At 41.4% G+C, this 12,546-nt stretch overlaps 1 long non-coding RNA gene across 2 annotated transcripts in view; it reads left to right on the forward strand.

The window, feature by feature from the left end:
- LOC132343937 (uncharacterized) overlaps window positions 1–12,546 on the forward strand; it is a 154,960-nt gene that overhangs the window by 120,535 nt on the left and 21,879 nt on the right. The window contains exon 3 of one of the 2 annotated variants that reach the window (XR_009492960.1): window positions 11,522–11,644. The exons of the other annotated variant lie outside the window; for it this stretch is intronic. This is a non-coding gene — a long non-coding RNA (uncharacterized lncRNA). The remainder of the gene's footprint in view (window positions 1–11,521; window positions 11,645–12,546) is intronic. 2 annotated transcript variants of the gene reach the window in all.

The following is a 12,546-nucleotide window of genomic DNA, read 5'->3' on the forward strand; positions in this document are numbered from 1 at the left end:
TCAGTTTTCATTGGTTATTTTTCATATTTTCTATCTCTTTGTTGAGATTCTCACTAAGTTCATCAATTTTTCTCCCAAGTTTGATAAGCATCTTTAGGACTGCTGTTTTGAATTTTGTATCTAGTAAACTGCTTATCTCTGTTTTGCTTAGTTCCTTTTCCCAATACTATTGTCTTGCTCTTTTGTTTGGAATGCCTTCTTTTGCCTCCTCATTTTCACATAACTGTTTGTATATATACATCTCCTGGTCTTAAAAGAGTGATCTTAGGTAGAAGTTGTCCTGTGGAGACCAGTGGCACAATACCCACTGGTTACCAGAACCAGGTGTTCCAGAGGTATCCCCAGTTTGGGCTGCGTGGACCCTTTCTTTTGTGGTTGGGCTGCTGCTGATGCAAACATCCTGGTGGACAGGATTTATTCCCAGGCCAGCTAGCTATATGATTTGGCAGAGCCTAATGTGGATACTCTAGTGAGTGGAGCTGGTCCTTCACCTGGCTGTCTAGTAGACCTGACCATGAATATGTGGGTGTACTGGTGTGTCAAGCTGATCCCCTGGAGTGGGAACCACTGTGGAAGGGTGCTTTTGCTGGCTGAGTCCTGCCATCAGATGGACAGGGCTAGCTGTCCAGGGCAGGAGCCTCTTGGGGGGTACCACTGCCAGCCAGGAGGGTGAGAGTTGTCTTGCAGGGACTGGCTGGGTCGAGTGGGTTGTTTCTCAGGGGAATGCTGGGTGCCCAGTGTTAGCTAATGATGGAGAGTGGCAGAAATGGCACCTGCCAGTGTTGGATGAGTTAGGTAGAAGACTTTTTTTAAAGAAGGCACCAACTAGTACTTCTGTCTCTGGAAGAAGTTTTACCAGATCCCTATTCTTCCACACATTCTAAAATTAGTCAGTAATTTTTTTTTTTTTTTGCATGACCCAGGTGCTTGTATGGCTCAGCTGCAGCTGATGCACTAGGACTTAGAATGAGGGAGTTTGTGCAAAAGTCCTTCAAGAGTAGAATCTCACTTTCCCACAGCCCTCTGGCTCCCTGGAGGTAAGCCCCAGTGGTTTCAAGACTAGACATTATGAAGGCTCATCTTCCTGCTGCAGGTCCCTCAGGTTGGGGAGTTTGACATAAGACTTGGGCCCCTCATACCTCAGGGGGAAACGCCATGGTTGTGATACCTCTTCTGTTTGTGAATTGTTGCAATAGGGTTTGGGTTCTGACAGACCATGCCAGTGTCTCTCCTACTTTGTCTTGATGTGGCCTTCTCTTTATATTCTTAGTTTTAAAAATCTGTTCTGTTACTCTTTAGATCATTCTCAGAGATCACTATTCTGTATGTAAATAGTTGTAGTTTTGGTGCATTTGTGGGGAGAGGTGAGTTCAGGATCTTTCTACTTCACCATCTTGATCTGGATCCTGTCTTTCCTCTTGGCCTCTTATACTCATTTTTTAAAATTTATTGTATTGAAGTATAGTTGATTTACAATGTTGTGTTAATTTCTGCTACATGGCAAAGTGATTCTGTTTATACACACACACAATATTCTTTTCCACTATGGTTTATTACAGGATACTGAAAGTAGCTCCCTGTACTATCCAGTGGGGCCTTGTTGTGCATCCATTCCAAATATAATGGCTTGCAGCTGTCAGTTCCAAACTCTCAGTCCATCCTCTGTCCACTCCCTCTCCATTGGAAACCACAATTTTGTTTCCTGTATCCGTGAGTCTGTTTCTATTTTGTAGATAAATTCCTTTGTGTATTCCACTGCGTGTGTGTATCTCCTGGAGGGGAAATGGCAACCCACTCCAGTAATCTTGTCTGGAAAATTCAATGGACAGTGAAGCCCGGAGAGCTACAGTCCATGGGGTCGCAAAAGAGTCAGACACAACCAAGTGATTAAACAACTACACACACACACACACACACACACACACACACACACACACACACACGAGTCTTCTTTATACATTCCTCTGTCGATGGACATTTAGGCTGTTTCCATATCTTGGCTATTCTAAGTAGTGCTGCTGTGAATATAGGAATGCATGTATCTTTTTGAATTATAACTTTGTCCAGATATATGGCCAGGAGTGGGGACTGCTGGATCATTTGGTAACTTTATTTTCAGTGTTTTGAGGAACCTCCATGCTGGTTTCCATAGTAGCTGCATGAACTTGCATTTCCACCAGCAGTGTAGGAGGGTTCCCTTTCCTCCACACACTCTCCAGCATTTGTTATTGGTAGATTTTTTTAATGGTGGCACTTCATTGTAGTTTTGACTTGCATTTCTCTAATAATTAGCACTTGTATTAATTCTTAAAGTATCAGTTTAGGTTTTACTTGTACAGGAAACCTTCTATGACAACCTATGTCTAGATTGGATGCTCTTCCTGTATCTTTCCTATCATATACCAAGAAAGTATTTATGTCATTCTATTTGTAATGGCCTGTTAGTTTTTCTATCTCCTTAATTAGTATATGAGTTCCACAGAGGAAGAAATATTATCTTTTAAAACTATAACTATTTTACAGTGACTAGCACAATGGTTGACATAAGGTAGGTATTCAATAGATATTTGTACAATGAATGAGGAAATGAATGATTGAAATTTCACAGGCAGAAAATTCCAATGATGATAAAAAGCCATGGTGTAGATATGGTTCTGTGTGGCAAATGTAGGTGAAGTTGAAAGTCACCGGAATTAAGAAGGCCAAGAGCTTGTCTACCTTAGAGATGTCTGGAGGGATTGAAGTTTGTTAAGGACAAATATGGATAGAAAGATCAAGAACCACAATCAAGGTCTTTAGTAAACATAGTGAGTACATCATGAGGTCAACAGATCAGAGATGACAAACCGTTCAGTTCAGTTCAGTTGCTCAGTTGTGTCCGACTCTCTGTGACCCCGTGGACGGCAGCACGCCAGGCTTCCCTGTCCATCAACTCCTGGAGCTTGCTCAAACTCATGTCCGTTGAGTTGGTGATGCCATCCAACCATCTCATCCTCTGTTGCCCTCTTCTCCTCCTGCCTTCAATCTTTCCCAGCATCAGGGTCTTTTCCAATGAGCCAGTTCTTTGCATCAGGTGGCAAAAGTATTGGAGTTTCAGCGTCAGCATCAGTCCTTCCAATGAGAAGGGGTAAGTGGTGCAAGAGCCAGAATGGAAGAGCGTCAAGGCAGCAAGGAAGGAATTTTGTATGAACGTGAAGGGATATTTTTTATACCAAAAAAATTTTTTCCTGTCCATACAAAGCTCTCAGATTGTCTTCAAGACCCATCTATAGTATATATTTACTGTCCTTAATAAAACTTTAATACTGAACCCCTAAGATGAAAGTATATGGTGAATATTTTCCATTGTTGCCTTTCCATTTTTCATTCCCAAGTTCAGACTCCAAGCTTGCCATTCCTTTTATTGAGACTGCCAGTCCATCATAATGCCTTTGAAAACAATCACAATGCCTCCTACAGCAATTGTTTCCTCCCTGGAAAGAAAATATATATATATGTTTTTAACCTTAGCTTTCAAAGTATGCTCTGTCACTGGCTCATTCTTTTTCTTTTAATACTCTCTTCAAAATCCAATTTTTCTAATGCTCTGTGGCTCACACCGAATGACTTATTTCCAGAGATTTGAATTACTGCAAACAGGCCTCTTGGGTCCATCCTAGTGAAATCAATAATAGGCATTTCTACCATGTAACATCTTGCCAGGCAGTGTTTTGTATTCCTTTTTATTTAGCTCATCCCAGTGAATCTTTATAGAATGGTGCACTTTTTACCTCTTCTCTGCAAGAGGTTTTCTCTTCTTTTTCTTTCCTTCTCAATCCCTGTAGCTGGTAAGAAAGGCACAATGGAAAAGTCAGCATTGTTAGTTTCTGTTCTTCCCATCCTTCTCACATTCATCTCTACATTTCTGCTCTTACTTGCCCATTCCAATTCTTTAGTTGTATCTTGCTGGCCAGTTTTAAGAGGCTGACACAGAGGTTCTTGAGACACTATCTTGAGACAGAGTCTCCCTCTGAAGGACTCAAGAGTGAAGCCCTTTGATCTCTGGCCCCATAGAAGAGGCTCCTACTTGACAGACGCCCACTCACTGTCATCGCTGTCCTCCGTTCTTCCATTTCAAGTTCTTGACTTAGGTCTGGTGCAGTATCCCCAATAGTTACTCTGCTGAAGGACATACATTTCCACTCCATGAAACTACAACTTGATTTGGGTAATTGAATTTGACCTGAGATTGAGGGAAAGAAGGCCTTTGAAATGAAGTCTCTGAAGCCATTGTAACTGATTTGAGGCTTGCTATCAGACTTAATAAGTATTATGGTGCCATTTAAATTAGTGACATGTGAATATCATACAGTATGGGTAGAATATGGTACTCATTATTTCAGAAGATTGTCTTCTTTGACCTAGAAGGCAGCACTAGTGGGAAGCATGAGAAAGAGGAGGGAAATTAAATCAGGCTGGTAACCAATGTGTGACACATGTCACTGATACACCATGCTTTTATCTGAGAATTTCTGCTCACAAAGCTGAACAGGAAGAGTGGCAATATAAATGTAGGCCTGTGGCCTGCTTTCTCCTCTTGGTGCTATGAAAAGGCCCTTAAGTTAAAAAGAAAAAACAACCAGACGTCTGGGGTTTTCTTTAAGCTGACAATTTCCCCCTCCATCCTAGGATATCCTGATAAAGTTCTCCTTGACTTTCCAGCTTCTGCCTTTATAGGTTACTAGAGGAGGCCATACAGCCTTTCTCAACTCTACTTCCCTCTTAGAAATTCCTTTATAGGAAATACTGACTTAGAGCCCCGGGCCTCTGCTTGCTGCTGGCTCTGACGCTTCTCTCCAACATAAGAAGCAGAGGGAAAGGTTGGAAGGGCAACTACTCCAGTTCAAGATGAATTTCCACAGAGCATGCAGCAAACCCATGCCCACCACTGACTCCAGGGTGGAGACGTGGGCATCTGGAGGCTGCATGTGTTCCTACAGCAGCATGGGAACCAGGGCAGACTTCTCTGTGTTTTCTTTGTACTTTTTACAGTCTGTTGTGTAGGTAGACAGTCTGCTGTTATGCCATTTTAGAAATGAACTGGTAGCAAAGCATTGTTATGCATCTGGCTAGAGGATATGAGAACACATCAGAGATGCATCACAGCCTAGGTCCCCGGTCCTCTGACCACCAGTCTGGCTTCTTGATCTTGGTACCCGTTTCTTCTCCCAAGTCCCTATTTTTGGTCAGAAGTGCCATTATTCTGAGTGAAAAGAAGAAGCTACATTTAAAAACAAAATTCTGAGCATGTAGTTTGTTTTCCAGTCTCTGAGCTGATTTGTTTATCTAATCTGTACACACAGAGCTCTGACTTCATTGTGTTTTGCTAGAATCACATTCCAGGGCTTTGTGGTCGATATTATGCAATGCCATTTTGCTGGTTTGTACTCTGCCAATTTTGGGGAGCAAGCTTAATTATGCAAATGCATCTGATAATAGATTATTCATTTTAGTCATGCTCAATTATTTACTTTTTATGCATGGCCCCGATGACTTGGACAGAGCTTAGCAATAGCTCATCTCATATCTAACACGAAGACACAGGCAAGGACATAATTCTGATGCAGGTCAACTGCTCTTATGGGCATCAAGCTGCTTGAGGAAAAATCACATTTGAGGCAAGGCCAACTATTTCTATGGAAAATGCCAGCTGTTATTGCCTGTCTGTTATTCCCTGAGAGGCCACTTCATGGGCCGGAAGGAGCAGTGACACTTAGAGGCAGTAGGACTTTACTTGAAATTATGGGTTGAAGGGGAATGGAAAAGAAACCTGTTTGGTTACTGATTCCTGAACTGCATTTCCCCATTTGGGCCTTTCTAGCTTTAGGGATCATCAAAATGGACCTGGAGGGAAAGCAGTGAAGTGGAAATAGACACACTAGGGTGTTTTGTCCTTCTCAGAAGAAAGTAAGTGAAAATAATGCTACTGAGTGCAAACAGAAAGTTTGGCTATCTTTAACTTGTTCATTTCTCCATGTGTGCCCTGAGCTTATCGACATACAATATTTATATATTTAAAGGGACTTCATTCTGCCCCTCAGAGTTGGCTGTTACTCATCATGTAGGTATCATTTTAAATATTATTTCTCCCAAGAAGTCTTCCCTGAATACTTTACCCGCCCCCACCTTCAACCCCAGACTAGGTTATACACCCCTGTAATATTGTCTAACAGAATCAGGTACATTACTTACCTTGCCACTTACTTCACTTCATGGGATTGCTTGTTTAATTGTGTGTATATACCCATTTATGAAGATAAAGGCCATGGCTATGCTGCTTATCGATACACAGCTAACACTTATCTCAATGCTTGGGAGATAGTATCCACTTCATAAATATTTGTCAAATAAGACAATGAATGAATAACTGATAGAAAGTGGTGATATAGTGGGTGGGGGGTGTCAGGCTTTGCTCTGTTCCTTAATGTCCTATTGCAAACCAGAAAAACTCACCTAACTCGGTGGCAGTATTTGTTTCTAATTGTGGAAAACAACACTGTTTTTTCTACTGGAGAGTTGTGGCTAATTGATTGATGGGTTTTGTGAATACTGTGGACAGTGGTGGCTAAAGTATTGGTCCAACAGACTTTGCTGTTAATCTTTCATCTGGGTAGACAGAGTAGTTTACTGTGTCCCTCCCTCCACTTGCCCTGTAACTACTAGAGAGGCAGGGAATAGGATCCAAGACTAACCAGTATGGCTCTTCACCAGGAATGAAGTTGGAAGAAAGCATATTGTGTTAATTAATTTTTATTAGAATATAGTTGCTTTACAATGTTGTGTTAGTTTTTGCTATGTAGCAAAATGTATCAGCCATCAGTTCAGTTCAGTTCAGTTCAGTCGCTCAGTCGTGTCCGACTCTTTGTGACCCCATGAATCGCAACACGCCAGGCCTCCCTGTCCATCACCAACTCCCGGAGTTCACTCAGACTCATGTCCATCGAGTCAGTGATGCCATCCAGCCATCTTATCTCTGTCGTCCCCTTCTCCTCCTGCCCCCAATCCCTCCCAGCATCAGGGTCTTTTCCAACAAGTCAACTCTTCACATGAGGTGGCCAAAGTACTAGAGTTTCAGCTTTAGCATCATTCCTTTCAAAGAAATCCCACGGCTGATCTTCTTCAGAGTGGACTGGTTGGATCTCCTTGCAGTCCAAGGGACTCTCAAGAGTCTTCTCCAATACTACAGTTCAAAAGCAACAATTCTTCAGCACTCAGCTTTCTCCACAGTCCAACTCTCACATCCATACATGACCACTGGAAAAACCAGTGTTGACTAGACGGACATTTGTTGGCAAAGTAATGTCTCTGCTTTTGAATATGCTCTCTAGGTTGGTCATAACTTTCCTTCCAAGGAGTAAACGTCTTTTAATTTCATGGCTGCAGTCACCATCTGCAGTGATTTGGGAGCCCCCAAAAATAAAGTCTGACACTGTTTCCCCATCTATTTCCCATGAAGTGATGGGACCAGATGCCACGATCTTCGTTTTCTGAATGTTGAGCTTTAAGCCAACTTTTTCACTCTCCACTTTCACTTTCATCAAGAGGTTTTTTAGTTCCTCTTCACTTTCTGCCATAAGGGTGGTGTCATCTGCATATCTGTGGTTATTGATATTTCTCCCGGCAATCTTGATTCCAGCTTGTGCTTCTTCCAGCCCAGCGTTTCTCATGATGCACTCTGCATAGAAGTTAAATAAGCAGTGTGACAATATACAGCCTTGATGTACTCCTTTTCCTATTTGGAACCAGTCTGTTGTTCCATGTCCAGTTCTAACTGTTGCTTCCTGATCTGCATATTGGTTTCTCAAGAGGCAGGTCAGGTGGTCTGGTATGCCCATCTCTTTCAGAATTTTTCACAGTTTATTGTGATCCACACAGTCAAAGGCTTTGGCATAGTCAATAAAGCAGAAATAAATATTTTTTGTCGAACTCTCTTGATTTTTCCATGATCCAGCTGATGTTGGTAATTTGATTTCTGGTTCCTCTGCCTTTTTTAAAACTAGCTTGAACATCTGGAAGTTCACGGTTCACGTATTGCTGAAGCCTGGCTTGGAGAATTTTGAGCATTACTTTACTAGTGTGTAAGATGAGTGCAATTGTGTGGTAGTTTGAGCATTCTTTGGCATTGCCTTTCTTTGGGATTGGAATGAAAACTGACCTTTTCCAGTCCTGTGGCCACTGCTGAGTTTTCCCAATTTGCTGGCATATTGAGTGCAGCACTTTCACAGCATCATCTTTCAGGATTTGAAATAGCTCCACTGGAATTCCATCACCTCCACTAGCTTTGTTCGTAGTGATGCTTTCTAAGGCCCACTTGACTTCACATTCCAGGATGTCTGGCTCTAGGTGAGTGATCACACCATCGTGATTATCTGGGTCATGAAGATCTTTTTTGTACAGTTCTTCTGTGTAGTCTTGCCACCTCTTCTTAATATCTTCTGCTTCTGTTAGGTCCATACCATTTCTGTCCTTTATTGAGCCCATCTTTGCATGAAATGTTCCCTTGGTATCTCTAATTTTCTTGAAGAGATCTCTAGTCTTTCCCATTCTGTTGTTTTCCTCTATTTCTTTGCATTGATTGCTGAGGAAGGCTTTCTTATCTCTTCTTGCTATTCTTTGGAAGTCTGCATTCAGATGCTTATATCTTTCCTTTTCTCCTTTGCTTTTCACTTCTCTTCTTTTCACAACGATTTGTAAGGCCTCCCCAGACAGCCATACATATACATAAATCCCCTTTCTTTGGATTTCCTTCTCATCAGGTCATCACAGTGCATTAAGTAGAGTTTCCTGGGCTATACAGTATGTTCTCATTAGTTACCTGTTTTATACCTAGTATCTATAGTCTATATATGTCAATCCTGATCATCCAGTTCCTTCCACCACCCTCCACTTGGTATCCATGTGTTTATTCTCTATGTTTGTGTCTCTTTTTCTGCCTAAGCATATTTTTGTTTCCAGTGAGGTTTATTGCCTCAGAGGCTTTGAGTCTGAGACCACTGATAGCCATCTTGTCTCCTATTACCCAGAGTCTATAGATGAAGCCAATCATAAAGCCACATAGAAATTCAGATAGAGCCTAAGATCCTGATTCCTGCACATCTTTTTTTGCTCCCATGACCTTCATCAGGACACAGTTTTGTTAGGAAGCCAACAAAATATTTTTTCTTTCAGTCAATATGAGTTTGATTTCTATTTCTTGCAACTGAATGAGATCTGCCTAATGTATTGACTAAAGTAGTTTATTTTTACAGACATAGGGGGGTCAGCTGAAATCAGGGGAAAAGGCTGTCACAACCTTAATTTCCATGTTTATATGAGCTTGACTTTGAAAATTCAGTGTTCTGATAAGTAAAGAAAATTTAGTGTTCTGATAAAGAAATTGTTCGCTAAGGTCAGATTTAAGGGTCATGTTCTGACAACATCTCTAGTGTTGGTAACTATGTAGTAGACGGTTCAAGAATTAAATCAGATATAAATTGGAATTTTAAGGAAACTACATTGATAAAGAAACCCCCAGGCTGGCAAAATGTGCCTTATAATTACTTAACCCCTAAGGCTCTCCTTACCACAGTTGTAATTGTACTGTGGGAAGAGGATGACTCATTGTTAACACCAAGTATCAAGTACTAATTCTGTCTTAGGCTTTTCCAAGGAGGCCGATGGTTATAGTCAACTTTTCTGACAAGTGTCCAGGGCCAGGAAGAGAAATTCATTCAAGGACTTATTCTATGGTCACGGAAGTCTTTCTCCTTTCGACACTTTCCAAATGGGAATTTTTAACTGAAGTGAATAACACTCCCCTGTAATTTTATACTGGCTATGTTGGGGTGGTTAAATTTATTATTTGGCAAGACTGTGACAAGACTTGGGATTTGATATAGCAAATGATGTGACAGGTTGTTGCTTTGGAAAGGGTGGGCATGTTTTCTATTGTACATGGGACACTGGCATTTTGATAGGTGGGCATTTTAAAATTTAATGTAGGGGGCAAGGGTACCTCTTGTGTTAGGAAGTCAAGTGGTGGAATGTAGCAAATCTTGGTAGCTATTGTGTTGTCCACAGAGCTTTTCCATCTTCTTCTCTGGTAAATGCTCCTTCCTCTCATTTTTCTCCCACCATCCCAGCCATAGGGATGACCTTATAACTCACATCTGAACAAAACCATTTTCTGGGATTGAGAGGTCATCTCTGGGAAAAATATTGTTCTCTTTTTTGACGTAGCCTAAATGGGAGGATGTGAATCTGAGGCTACTGAGATGAGACGGAGCAAGAGGCAGAAGAGAAGGTTGTATTCTCTAATTCCCCATCTTTAAGGCTGCAAGGCCCTGGACCCTGCAATTGCTCATTCAATCGCAGGGCTATTCCGTATCCCATTCACCTTTTGGGTCAATGAAATCTGTTCTTAATGTAGCTTGATGTGGATTTTTACCACTTACAACCCAAAGAGTTGTGAGCTCAATGCCCTCTCCTCAGACAGTCCACCTTTGACCACTCTAGATAATTTAGTGCCCTTCTGTGACTTGCCGTTATCGATCTTGTTGCCCTACTTTAGGTTTTAAGGCACTAATTGCACTCTGAAATTACCTCTATTGAAAATGTCTGTTTTTCTGTTTGTTGCTCATTCTTCCTCCCTTCCCCTGCCTGCTACTAAAATGTAAGTAATATGAGGTCAGAGTTTTCATCTGTTGTATTCAATAATTTTCCCAAGGTCTAGAACACAGCCCAGCACGCAGTAGGTGCCACTTAATAAATACTTATTCACTGAATCACTCACTAACACTACACATAGGTGTAAAGACTAAGGAGTCTAAATGGAAATGGAATCTGCAGGAGGAGATACCCATTGATTTTTCTATCCTGGTTTTCCTAGCATTTCTATTACCTCACCCACTCTTGTTAAATATTTCGCTTTTTTCTCTCCTGTATTTGTCCTTTGTTTAGAGTAACCTTACCACTCAGTCTCTACACCACTCCTTCCATCACCCACCCCTGCCTCATAGCTGCTTTTTTGTCCAAAAACTCAGTCCATATTTGGCTCCCATAAGTGCTTACACACCACATGATTTAATTACTGAAAATGCTACATTTCCTTTTGGTTCTCTACCCAAGGACCCTACCCCACCACAGTGCTTGAGTTCTTTATATGTGTGCATATGTTCAGTCACTTCAGTCATGTCTGATTCTTTGTGACATTATGGAGTGCAGCCCACCGGGCTCCTCTGTCCATGGGATTTTCCAGATAAGAATACTGGAGTGGGTTGCCATTCCCTCCTCCAGAGGATCTTCCCAACCCAGGGTTCAAAACTGCATCTCCTGCATTGTAGGCAGGTTCTTTACCACCAAGCCACTTGGGAAGCCTGAATTCCTTATGACCTGCATGAATAATTTCTTTTTTCTGTGGGGAGAAGGTGATTAAGAGACCTACTTTCTTAAATGATAGAAAACTGTATTCTCTTTAAAGCATCTGTGAATGGGTTAATTGCAGCTCTCCTGTACAATATCCTTCATGATGTAGACAAAAACTGGAATTGGTATCAAAAATTCAGAGATGAGAAAACCAGGATAAAGAAAAGCTGATGGTTCTTCTAAGGCTGCAGAAGTAGCAAAGGTAAGCTTGGACTTGAATCCAGTCTTTTTCTTCTTGGTAACATGAGACATTGTAGAGAAGGCTGTCAATTGGGATGAGAATCAAATCATAGAATGTTGGTAAATCAGTGGAGTCTAGGCCACAAACTCAATTGTAACCATTCTCCTACTTACTAGTGACAAAGCAAATTAGTTTATAATATATACACTAGCTGTATCACTAGTCAAAGTTTGCTAGCAGGAAAAAAAAAATCCCCAAACTGAAAGCTTCCATTTGAAATTTCTTATGATACCATTCACCAAACCCCAACCACAGAGGGATAGAAAAATATCACTTTTGAACAAGTTGCATTTTCTCTGTGTTAAGTAAAATCCAATACATCATAGGCCCAATGACATTTTAAGAGTTTCAAGTCTGTAGTGGCTGTCATGGCATGAATCATTCAAATGGAGGCCAGCATCCTAAGCAATGACTCAGAATAAATAGCTCGAAGAGAGAAAAACATATTCTCTCTACTTGGAGGCATCCTTCAAATGAAATGAACTTACCCAGGCCACGACTACCTTTCAGAAGCCTGGATGCTTCTATTGTGTCCACAACAGAGCATATTCTTAAGGTGAACTCAAATGAACAGTGGAGACCTCTGAAGGTCAGTTCTCTCCATCACTAATGAGAAGTTTGACCCCAGGCAGGTCTTTACAGTTTTCCTTGCCTCAGTTTTTTCATTTGTAAAATGAGAGAGCTAGACCGCATAGACTTAGAGGTCCTCTTGGTTCTAAGAATTGCTGACTTCAGGTTATCTTACTCTAGTCCTGGAGGTATTATTGATTCCAGGTATTGTCTTACCCACCGAGAAACACTAATGCACTGAGTAAGGAGGCAGGTGCTGAGGCGTTGTTCCTGGTTCAACTACTCCTGTGGCC

This window comes from Bos taurus, chromosome 26, assembly GCF_002263795.3.
Source record: "Bos taurus isolate L1 Dominette 01449 registration number 42190680 breed Hereford chromosome 26, ARS-UCD2.0, whole genome shotgun sequence".
Classification (NCBI taxonomy): Eukaryota; Metazoa; Chordata; class Mammalia; order Artiodactyla; family Bovidae; genus Bos; species Bos taurus.